We start from the raw sequence: 12,327 nt of genomic DNA, 5'->3' as shown, positions 1-12,327 counted from the left end.
TCTTCGCGAAGAACAGTCTTTGGAGATTGTCGCATCAATCGCCCGCAGGCTTACGGCACAACTGATCATCCGAACCTTGTCCTTTGGCCGCCAAGCATCCGTTTCCGTCCCCTATAATTTGAATCGTCCAACTCCCAGTGCACTCTTGATGAATTTTCTACTTTAGGCCCATTTGATCCCCCTTCCCTCTTTTTGCAACCCAATTACCCATCTTGCCTCCCGGCACCTACTTGCTGTACCCATTGCTCTGCTTCCCGCGACCCGTCACTTGGCATATAGTATTCGCTCGAAACGTGTGTGTCGTTCTGCTTTCTTGTGTGCTTTTTTGAACTTGAAAGACCGTCCTTAGCAGGGATTAGGGACACTTGGCATCAATTGATTTATAGATATTCACGTGGTGGGCATCCCGGGTGGTGTCTTCTAATTGGGGTGGTGAGATGGAGGTTGGCAAAACGTCTCCCCTCTGGTTAGGAAGTAACGGAGAAAAGATCGCGACAGCCGTTTAGAATTTTATGCGCAGTGGTCATTTGTACCTCGATCAGATCTTCTTTTGCACCGCTGCCGTGTTCAGCGAGTTCGACAGTGGATGGTTGCCGCAACATAGCTCTCCTATTATTTAGGATATGCTTCTGGTTTCAGGAAGAACTTTTCGCACGCAGTAGAAAACGATTCGACCAACAAGTGAATTTGTGTGGCTTAAGCAGACACTTACAAAGCCGATTACAAGGTTCAACTTATATTATTGTTGACTTCACATTTGCACTGATTTTATATTGCTTCTATCGCAGTTATTCTCGCCAAAGATATCCTAAATTAGAATTGACCAATTGTAAACTCGCACCATGATTGGATATAATTGAGACCTAGACACGTGCTTTTATATTCGTCTATACGTTATAGTTGTCGCGCTTATTTTAAAGTTCTTCATAGATCATCGACAAATGTCTGCTGGCTTAACATCTAAAAAAAAGGACTAAAGTCCCCTGATAATGTAGTGATTGCGCAGGCGAGCTGGTGGATGTTAACCATTTTGTTCTTAGCCCGAGACTGAGGCAGGAAAAAAGGAAAGTTTGAAAGTTCATTTTTCTTCTACTTTGAAACTTTACTCTTTTCCTGCCTCAGTCTCAGGCTAAGAACAAAGTGGTTAAAGTCCCCTGTTATTTTGCAAAAGAAGATACAACAAGTCCTTTATCTTTTAGTAAATTTACCGTAATACTGTTTGAAGTTAAGATTTTGACGAGGGAGCTATTCATGGTAAAAATATAAATAGGAAAAACCAAATATGTTACTAATGATTATTGAGAATATATGAGTTTCTTAAAATATCGAAGTTCATGTTGTGAACAACAAAATGTCTTAAGAAACATATAAACTAATTTAAAGGCATACTAAGACAGGTCAATTTTGATTGTTTTCTAACATTGTTTTGTAAAGTAACGACAGAATAACGGCGTTTCTTTAGCGAAATAAATGTAACTGTGCAAAGTTACTCTTTCAATTTTTTAACTACCTGTTGCAGGGTTACTTTTACCTCTAAGTAACTGTAACTGTAACACTATTAGATTTCAGCAGTAACGTGCCCATGACTGGTATCAAAAATCATAAACAGAAACAACCTACTTTCAATAATAGCACGTAAGGTTCTCTCTCACCTTCCAGTAAAAACTTGAATGTTGCCACGCATACTTCAAATGTAGACTTAAGTACAGATGGATTGCTATGAACGAGAATCCGTTTTATCACGAGATTAAAGCAACCGACTGCAGCACTCTACTCGTGTCCTACGTGACCACCAAATCCTGTAGATACGTTATTTTTCGCCTGTCAATCGTATCCATACATCCCGCAATATCCACCACGAAAACATTTGATCACAAACTCCAAGAACTTTTTCTCCTTGTCGAGGGAAAGAAGTGTATTGACAATCGACCAGAGTGATCGCATAAGTGTGCTTATACGTCCATTTCCACGGGAACACTTTACGTGCGATTGAAACGTTCCTCCTTTATTCAAAAGTTCAGCGCATACATGCAAGTATACTCCGTATGAGTCCTTGTTCAGAATGGTCAAAGTAATGGGAATAATTATTCAGCGCTTAATCAATAGTAATATTATCCACACTTAGCTTAATCTCGGAATAATTACCACAGAAGAAAAACAACTACAACACTCCTCTCGTCAGAAATCGAGCCTAAGGTGCACGGCAGTTTTTTTTTTTTCTAATAATGTGGACACATCGCAACTCAATCCGCATTAAAATTCTCCAGCATAAGCATTTTTGCTTTAGCATATATATATATATATATAACACGGGCACTTCACACCATCGTACCTGATCTCCGAGGAGGATATGAACGAATATGTGCAGATGAATGAACCGTACTTAATCCAATGAATCAAAGCATCAAAGTTTCCAGGAACCCGCCGAAAGCCAAAAATCCTGGCTCCGCCAATTTTTGGCTTTCGGCGGGTTCCTGGAAACTTTGATTCTTTGATTCATTGGATTAAGTACGGTTCATTCATCTGCACATATTCGTTCATATAAATATATATATATATATATATATATATATATATACCTGCCAACCTGTGGACTTTCAAATTCGTAAAACTCCCGCGGCCGCGGGGGGGGGGGGGGGGGGGTAAGCAAGAGGCAGGTATCTTTAGGGATGAATGATGATTTATTTTGTCAGCGATTTTTCTGTTGTCGATTTCGCCTGTTGGTTCATTTTTTCAGCGATTTTGCTGTTGCTGATTTCGCCTGCTTCAGAAAGTTCTCCGAGTACACTTGTTCAAAGCACGCCCCATTTTGATGCCCCTTCACCATGAGCAGGTTTCCGAGGGTCCTGTCGGAAACTGAGGAGCGGAACTCCGTCTGCGTCTTGTTTACAGTGCTGAACAGTCTTTCACATTCAGCATTGCTATGGGGAATCGTCAAGATCCCCAGCATGAACACTGCAATCCTGTGGAACTTCAGCGTTCCGTCGACACTTCGAATGTCCCCTACCTGTGCCCACTGTACGTCACTCCTTGGTTCGTTTAATATAGCCAACGAAAGGTTATTATATGCTTGCAGGTTGGCGAACTCAGCTTCGAGTGCATCCATTGCCTCATCCTTTGACTCATTGCTCTGCTGAGGCAGCAGTGCAGGGAATGCCGTAACAAAATGTCGTATGCTGCTGAACGATGAGGTGTCCAACGACTGCAGTTGGGCAACTTCAGCCATCCTGAAGTCTACGTTTTCCAAGGGAAACTTGTTGCGGATGTAATCGCATACCGTTGCGAAGTACAAACGAACAGCAGAAAAGAACTGCTCTCTCTCATTTGGCTTGAGCCTTTCAACAACGGAATATGTCATGCTACCAATGACAAGGTCCTTATCTTCTCTTTGGTTCTCCACAGCTCCCTAAGCCAATGTCAGCAATGAGTGCCATCCCTTCAGAACATCTGGGCGGACGAATCTCGTCAAGAGATCCTCTAGAAGCTGGTTCAAGAGGCCCCTGAGTATGTGAATCTGAGGAGCCTGTGTCTGAAGCAGGCAGTTTGTCTTGTCAAAAAGTGGTATCACATTTACCAGAAAAAGACAGTATGCCCTGTTCAGTTCCGATGATAGGAAATAAACCAGGCGCTTCTCACGGGACATGATGCTGGCCTCTCCTGATTCTTGAGGCGGCTGCCTGAGCTTTTTAGCATGAGGCATAGGATTGACTCCTTTTCTCTTTAGTGAGGGTCCATCTCCAGCACCATCAGCACTTTCCTTTCCTTTATGACCTGCAACCTTGGGGATCTGTGCAGCTGTCCTGGATATCTGTACCCTAGTCTTGGGAAGCTGTGCAGCAGTCTTGAGAGCCTGTGCAGGGGTCTTGGGAGCCTGTGCTGGGGTCTTGAGAGCCTGTGCTGGGGTCTTGAGAGCCTGTGCTGGGGTCTTGAGAGCCTGTGCTGGGGTCTTGAGAGCCTGTGCTGGGGTCTTGAGAGCCTGTGCTGGGGTCTTGAGAGCCTGTGCTGGGGTCTTGGGAGCCTCTGCAGGGGTCTTGGGAGCCTGTGCAGGGGGGGTCTTGGGAGCCTGTGCATGGGGGGTCTTGAGAGTCTGTGCAGTTGATGGGATCTTATAGGACTCCAAAAACAGCGAGCTTCGGTTCTCGCATTTCTTTGTTTCGCTCAAGAAAAAGCTTAGAAGTGGTTCCCACTGGTCAAGCAGCCTCTTCAGGCACTTTCCCAAAGACAGCCAGCGTGTTGGCACATGCTTCAAGACCTTTCTGACTTCGATGTCATGTATCCTTTGAAAATCTTTCAGTCGATCCTTACGTTTCACACTCTTCTCTAGGTAGAAGAAAACGTCTACCAAAATCTCATCAACTTTCACAGGAAAACATGCAGCACCTTTCTGGGCGGCTAAGTTGATCAGATGGCACGGACAACCAACTACAATCAAATTTGGCTGAGCCTCTTTCAAGACTGCGGCGACACCGTTTTTCTTGCCGATCATGACATTTGCATTGTCAGCAGACATAGCCAAGCAATTTGCTATCGGTAAATCCCGGGACTTCAGCACGTCCAGGATCAAATTTCCAATCTTACGACCGGATGCTTCTCCTTCGATTGTTTCAAGGCACAGAAGGCGGCTTTCTACCTTACGCGTCTCTTCAACGTAATAGGTCGCAACAATGGGATACAGTTATGAATCCCTGTTGCTGGTCCCATCCACGGCAATTGAAAAAGCCCGTCGTTTTAAGGCGTCCAGCATAGGCACCTAAGCGTTGGCGGCCATCTCCCCAACAATTGCCGTCGTCTTCGTCCGTCCACAGGCATAGCGCTTTGCCTCATCGGCCTTGGGGAACATTTTTCGGAACAGGGGTCCGGCGTGGTCACTCACACTCAGAGGAATGTTATGTTAAACGAGAAATGCCGTAAAGAGGCATTCTGCACGAATTGCACCATGGTCGTTGTCACTTTGAAAAAAACTTACCAGATTCGACTGGTTATCCGCGGCCCGCACATACCCCTGGTGTTTACGCGAAGCGATGTGAAGCTTAATGTCCGCCTTGCCACCGTGCGAAACGTTCACATCGCACGTGCACGTTCGACAAAATCCAAACTTGTCTCCCTTCTTTGACGGCAAAAAACACGGAAATTCCTGCGACTAGGATTTCAGGAAGACCTGAAAGTACCTCTTCTGAGGTTTGGAGGCGGCCATTGCGCCGCGAAGCCACCGCCACTAGAGCACAGACACCGCTCTTCACGCCACGAAAACTGGCCGAAACAGCGAGGCTGGCGAGGCCTAACACGCCAAACCAAACAAGAAACCAACGTGCGCCGCCGAACACATGAACAGCCTTTGGGCTTTGGATTGGTTTTGGATCCATGGCCAGCGGATAGACATAGTAAAATCCACGACTCTGCCGTGGACTCTGCCGCGGACGATACCTATCGCCCTCTTGTGGCACAAACAACAGCCTTACGTACAAAAAAAAAAAAAAAATTTTGTTTTTTGTAAAATATGAAGCAAGATTCGTAAAATCGTAAAATTGGTCCCAATTCGTACATTTTACGAAAAATTCGGAAGAGTTGGCAGGTATGTATATATATAAATGTACACATCAGGGGCAGTTTTCATTATCGTACGTGGTCTCCATCCGCATATTTTCGATTACACACATGTTTAAATTCTCACAGCAGCTTTTGGGAATAAATTCAAGCAAAGCTTGATAATGCCGACAAAGACCAGAGAGCATTGAACGAGTCGAGCGCAACACACACATGCTGTATATGGTTGCGCCCCCTGCCGCACACATAGGCCTACTACCACCCCACACAGGCGGCACGAGGAAACCACACGCTTAATCGCCAAGGTCAAGACATGGCTGATCCCCAATATACGACAGAACGATTAAGCTAGCTTAATTTCTGTAGGTTATAATGCATCTCAAAGTATCGTCCACTTAGCATTGAACTAAAAACCGACGAAGTACAATCAGAGATCAGGTTTCAGCGCGAACTGGCGAGTGATAAAAAGAAGACGTTTCCTGTACGTGTTTACACAAGCGACTTTGTGCGTACGTTTCTGCAACGTTTTCTGACTTTTGTTCGTTGATGTCATAAAGATTTCAGCAGAAACATAAGTACTTTGTTTTAGAGTCCCAGGAAACAAGCTTGTAAACAAATGCGTTTTTGTTTTAATGGACTCGCGTTGTGCATGCCGGCCGTTCGTTGTGGGTGCCGTAATGTCGGCTGCCGGAGCAGACGACGCATATTGTCCTCACCCTCCGTAGGGAGGGCGCTGGCATCAGGGCACCATACTCTCGCCGAATGTGTCCTCGGCTGAACCAGCCGAGGACACATTCGCGTTTACGCGTGTTTGGGTGGGGAGTGGCGTCCTTACAGCCAGAAGTGGTTGCTTGCGGACCGATGCGCGACATCGCGCAGTGCCTCGCAATGCGCCGCAAGGAAGTAGAGACCGGGTCATCTTTGGATGGGGTAGTAGCGGGAGCGTGTTGCGATAGACCAGGCAGAAGTCAAAAAAAGAGAGGAGGGTCACGTGTTCGCTCGCGCCACTGGACGATGCGGATCCGGTTCTCCGTTCACGGAAGCGACTTCTTCGTTCGGAGAGCTGTGGGGAACGCCTCGAGCAAAGTTTTTCAAAGGCTGTCATGGTTCAAGCCGGGCAGAATGTCGTGGAAGCCAGGGAGATTGTCTTAAGATCGACCACTTCGACGCTGTCGCCGGGCGTCGCCATATGTTACCTTGAATTTCGTTATTGTTCAGCCGCTAGAGACAGTAGCGCGTTTTTATTGGCTCTTGACTGCCGTCGACTGTGTGTCAACGCAACTGTGTGTACAAGCTTGGCACAAGCTCTCTTAGCAACGGTACGCTTCCGCTTGCCGCTTCTAAACGCACCGCGCCCGAAAGCAACTGTGGGGATGTGCCTTTAGTCTTATGTGAAATTAGCGGAGCAGATTCATACGTGAGAAAGAAAATGGCATGTAAAACTTTAAGTTTATAACTTTATCGGTCAAGAGTTACGTAAAAGTACATAAACTAACACAGAGTCTCCTGAGTAAAACTCAATGAGAAAAGGTAATGATGATGAGCCCTTCCTTCGGTGGAACATACATGGGGTTGTTCGTTTTCGGGTTTTATGTTTTCCTAAATTTGGGAGGTAAAAATCGGGTGCTATTTTTCAGGCTGATAATCGGGGAGAAATAGGGTTTTTTTAGGAAACATTCGGAAATCCAGGTTTTATCGGGTTAAATGCACGAATGTACTCAATAATACATTATTTTTCTCTTGTAATTGGAGGGTACTACGAGCTGTTTATTGCTAACACGTTAAAATTCGGGATGTGTTTCAAGCTGGTAGCGGGGGGGGGGGGGGGGGGGGAGGGGGGGTTTCCAGCTTCGACTGCCGTCGGTCGCTTCAAGGGAAGTTCCGCCCAAGGAATCCTCTTCTCTCTCAGGTGCCAACAAAAATCCCGACCGTTCGAGGGACGGTAGTCTTCGATCAAATATTTCGCTATGAAATACACTTGTTAAGTTTTCCCGATCTGTTTACGCGACTGACTGGCTCGAACGTTGTTCGTGAGAAAGGTTGGGCGTCAGCGCGATGGCCATGCTACCCGAGAGACCCTGTTGGGCGTCGACACCTTAGCGATCGAAGGGGGATTGATAGTGCATTTCACAAGCTGCGTGCAGTAGGGCCGAAGCTACGTGGCGTGCCGAGGCGGTTCCACCTGCACAGCGGGGGGACGTAAATGTCCAGGCCCCAACGCCTATTGTCGCTTTTCCTCAGCCAGCCTCCGTAGAATGCCACGGTGAGTTAGGCGCGCTCGTTGGGCGGTTGGTTGAGAGCCGTGTAGCGTCCACACTGCTGCACGCAGCTTGCAAAGTGAACTACAGGTCACGGTTGTCCCGAAGTAGGGTAGATAGTGTGTGTGCACGGCAAACTCCGTGCGGCGTAAAAATAAAGAGGTTGGTTATGTGGTTTTGGAAATCGGGGAGAAATCGGGTTTAACCCGATTTTCCTCAAACATGTTCGGGGTGTAAAAATCGGGTAAAATCGGGTTTTACCCGAAACCGAACAACCCTAAACATACAGCATAACACCCCTGTCACGCGGCTCTGATTAAAAATTGCAGTAATTATACGACTTTTAATAGAAATAAAAGTTAATGTGCAAAGGTTTCTAATTTTTGCGTGCATTAGGTTTAATCAACTGCAGCTTTCCATAACTAAAAACAATGCTAATATTGAAAGTAATCTTACAGCCGTGTTCATTAGAAAATTTGAGTACAGAAACTTCAGAAACTGGCTCCACACACATCAAGTCCTTATAAAATTTTATTGTTTTCCCGAACAGAGATTTGATGGCAAAATATTACAGGAGGACACTTAATATTGTCTACGTATAGGAATGCGAAAGCATTAGTACATGCAGCGCATTCCTACAAGCAGTGCGCCCCACTGACCTCCGCAGAGGCCGGCCGGGTGGCGCGACAAGACTGAATGCAGAACGTAGAGCACGTGACAGAGTTCTGCGCAGGGAGAAATAGGGGAAATTTCTCTCTCCTCCTCTACTCCCCTACCCCCCCTTTCCCGCCACGCCTGACACGTGACCCGAGAGAGAGAAAAAAACGGCAGGAAAGCGCGCGCCACCCTCTCCCCTTTACCGGCGCGTGGCCGCAAAACCAGGAAGAGGGCTTCTCTGGGCACGTAACGCACATTTACTTTTATTTTTTATTAAATGTGGTATAATTCCTGCAATTTATATTCATAGTCGCGTGACACGGGTGTTATGCTGCATGTTTCACCTTGGAACTATGACGCGTAGCCGCCAATATGAATTTACCCGACGTTTTTCGCTGCTACAGACGGAATTGAGCTGCCGTTTTTCGCTGCTACAGACAAAATTATACGCCGTTTTCCGCGGTCGCAAACAACGCCGGCTTCGCTCCACGGGACAGTTAATGTTTTCGCATGAAAAGTGAAATCGAGATAAACGCCTTCGAAAGTCAGAAAGCTGTACCATAAAGCGCGAGGCACATGGACGGCAGAATCGTCCGATCCGACGTCCGATCCGACAGTCGGAACGCCGCTCCATACGCTACAGTTTGAGACACACGCTTCCGACCTTGCATGCAACGCGACGATCCGTTCGGCTCTGCCCAGGAGATCCAAGCACTCCAGCGGAGGTCCGCGTTCATAGATCTCTGGTCCCAGATTGACGGTTTAGCTCACACGAGCGAAGTTAGAAGCTCGTTCTCGTTAGCGCGTGCATTCTTTGCCGGGGCCATCTTTCTCGAATGGGTCAGCGGGATCCACGCGTCCGGCTTCCCGTCGCCCGTCCCGTTTTCTTGTTCGTCCCGACAGACCCAGTACGTCATCATGACGTTCGCGCTAGCTGTGCCGTCATTGGCTGGACGCATCCGACAATCCGTCCGCCGTGTGAAACTATCTGGCATGTTGGACGCATTTCGGATCGCCGATCCGACGTCTGAAGCGACCAAATTTTTCGGATCAGGCAGTCGTACTGACGGATCGGACGTCGGATCGGATGGATGTTTCGCGCATGTGTCTTGCGCTTAAGGCCTGTCCGAACAGGACACTGCAAAAGTCGTCAGGCAACACGACTCCGACAACTCGTTCGACAGCCCGCTTCCGGCCTTTTTTTTGGACAGTTTTAGACAGACCTTTAAATGCTGGCACCGTCTAAAGGCCTGTCTGGACATGCCTTTAGATGGTGTCAGCATGTCGAAAATAATTTTTATTTTTTTCTGAAAAAATTATTTTAGTTACGGGTGAAACTTTTTGACAGCATCCATGAGGATATTTAGAAGCTCATGAGACCAAACAAAGCCATGATTTCATAAATTTAATATAGTACAAATTCCAAATCACTATAGGTATTAACTTGCACTTTCCTTTAAAATGTATTTTAGCCTAGAACGAAAATATGTATCTATCCATTTCCCAACTTGAACTTAGACAAGCAAATTATCCAACTCGTAATGCTGAGATATGGATAGTGCCACATTCAAGCACAAACTATGGGAATCAGATGTTACAATGTACCCTGCACCATCTTCTGTATCGTTTTTATGAACTCGACATAGATATCTTCAGTATGTCCGCCAAACAAATATGTTCACTTTTTTTGTATAATAATTACTCCCACGTAAAAAAAAAAAAAAAGTTTTTAGTTTAATCTGGTTTTACGCGTTTTGCGCGTGTTGTTATTTTTGACATACTTTGCGTTTCTTTTTTCTCTACCTTTTGTTTGCATTGTTCTTTTTAGCAATATAGATGATGTCTTTCCCATGCTATAATGAATATGTCAAATACTAGTGTTTTTCCGTTTATGTGTGTTTTTCCCTGTGCTGCTATAGGGGGGGGGGAAGGGGGGGGAAGGGGGGGGGAGGGGGGAGAGAGGCTACTTAATCAGCGTGTCAGTCGCTTTTTTCACTGCCTTCTTTTCCGATTCAGGGATCAATAAAGAATTTGAATATAAATTAAAAAAATGCGACTTAAAGAAAAGTTTAAGGTAGAATTTCTTTTAACTATTTGCTTATAGTATGTGAAAGCTTTAAGAAACGCAGGGTGCGGCACGACCCAAGTATCTACTTATTATTGGTCCTGAGCTAATCGGATCGCGGCATTAGCAGAAAAGAACGTTGAGGAAGCGAGAAGCTTCAACAGAATAAGCCACACCCTGCGTTTCTTAAGCTATCAGGGACTGCGGCGATTGCCGTTCCTAATATATGTCTATTATGTTTGTTCGACAGCAGCGGTAACTGAACGTCAGTTCGTTTATGCGGAACACAAAACCTGTTACGTGGTTGTCATTTTGGGAACAGGGGAACCAAGTAAGTAGTGCGGCCTTCACAATTTCAACTTTTACCCCAAGTTGTTAATTTTTTTTTATTACATGTAGTTTCTGCACATCACAACATAGGTTGCGCTTTATATTAAAAATAGACACAAATAGGCAATGTATATTATTACGATGTATCACCACTAATTGCAGCGACAAGATAGGACGCTTTATGGAAGCAATACAACGCGTTTTTGCAACCTGCGAACCGACATTCTACTGCAGCTGTGCGATTAGTGCTGATGAAGTTTCTGACTTTCACGGTCAAAACGGAGTCAGCGGGTATTGCCTGGCATGCACCATACCGAAAGTTCCCGGTGTCCGGTATTGGTTATCTATGTATGCTCGCTCGTCTTTGTAATGCCCAATGGAGATGACGACCAAGAGCATTTTGACAAGCGGGACGAAGGGTCCGGCAACGAGCTTGACCTCCAATCGGCTATTCTTCAGATTTGCCTGAAGGTAGGCGTCATTTCAGGCGCGGTGCAAGCTCTCAAACAAATAACGGACAGCTGCATCTTTGTCGGTCCAGCAAAGCAAATCTTGTTCGAAATAATTTGCATGGGCACTGAATCTATGACTAAAAAATGAACCGTAAAGTTTGCGGTCAAAAACCAGGAGCTGATGCTGCCACTATTGCGTCGTAAAAACAATGACGCACTGTAAATCTCGTTTGCACTAAATTTAAACGGTGAGCATTGAAATCTATTGTCACTAGGTGTTAAAATCGACCGTAAACCAGATTTACAGTGCACCGTCATATTTACGGGACTGTAACGCGGTTACAAGTAACACGTCACTTTTGTTTTTGGTAACGTGTAGCTACTCGTTACTTTTTCAGAACAGTAACGGCTAACGCATTCACGTTACATATTTCGAGTAATTGCTAACGGAGTTAAGTTTCTTCTTCTTCCCAAGACTTAAAAAAAAGTTAACAATTTTTTTTTTGTGTTTCTAAGTGCCAAGCCATGTGAAGATTCTGAGTTTTTGCGTTTTTCTTTGAGCTTTTTGTAAGTATTTGTAAGTGAAACCGTAAGAAAGATAAAATAACTATGTTCAGTGTCTGCATGGACATAATATTTCTTAAAATATGGCGCGTATGCATACCCGTAACGTCAAAACACTGCAGTGAAGATTGTTAATTCATAATGAAAAAAGTTACGCAAAAGTAACATGGGTTACTTTTTATCAATAACGGTAACGGCAACGCGTTCCTTTTATTTTAATGTAACGTAGAACGGAAACGCGTTATTTCACGCTCAAGTGACTGGTAACGTATTTCCTTACTTTCTTTCGGTAACACCTACAACACTGCTTCGGTTAAGAACTTCGTGGTACGACGCGGTCGGAGTCTCCTGCCAAATGTGAAAATAGACATTCGTCACGGCCTCATGCGCCTGACCTTCAAACGTGCCTTTGCGAAAGGAGGTTTGAAAAGTACTCGGTGAGGAAAGCAGCAAAGCA

Source organism: Ixodes scapularis, unplaced genomic scaffold (genome assembly GCF_016920785.2).
Source record: "Ixodes scapularis isolate PalLabHiFi unplaced genomic scaffold, ASM1692078v2 ptg000683l_1___fragment_1__unscaffolded, whole genome shotgun sequence".
Classification (NCBI taxonomy): domain Eukaryota; kingdom Metazoa; phylum Arthropoda; class Arachnida; order Ixodida; family Ixodidae; genus Ixodes; species Ixodes scapularis.
Note: the sequence above shows the minus strand (reverse complement) of the source record.